We start from the raw sequence: 575 nt of genomic DNA on the forward strand, positions 1-575 counted from the left end.
AAAAATCGCCTCTTAAAGACAGCTTGCATCAGGTCCTTGATAAAGCACTCTGTTGAAAAGCCTTGACATTAAAAGAGGAAGATCCTTTGCTTAACTTTTAAAGGCGAGAGTGGGTGCGTGCTGCCTCACCGGGAGGATTGATTGACCCTGAGTGGCCGTCCATTAGCAGCCCTCTGCTCCTGGGAGGCCAGGCTGGCGCTGGGCATCGGGGAGGTGATCTCCAGCCAGGAGCCCCTTGCAGCGGAGCCGCACGGCCGGAGCGGGACCATGTGGGGATGCCCACTGCCGCCCCGGGGCACGGGGACACCCACTTTGGTGCTGGGGCACGGGCAGGGCTGAGGTCCCTGGAGATGTCCCCGAGCCCTGCCTGGCCCCCAGCACCCCCAGCACACCCAGTCACGCTCCCAACCACATCCCCCCCATGCCGTGGCCACATGGCTCCAGCATGCAGCGATGCTCCCGGGAAAGGCCACGGCACACCGGAGCGTGCCGGCAGGGGAACGGCTGTGCAGCAGGCGCACAGGGCAAAATGTGCTGCTGATGGGGCGCGGGGAGCTGCTCTGCTGAGGGAGCTG

This window comes from Fulmarus glacialis, unplaced genomic scaffold (assembly GCF_000690835.1).
Source record: "Fulmarus glacialis isolate BGI_N327 unplaced genomic scaffold, ASM69083v1 scaffold19011, whole genome shotgun sequence".
Lineage (NCBI taxonomy): Eukaryota > Metazoa > Chordata > Aves > Procellariiformes > Procellariidae > Fulmarus > Fulmarus glacialis.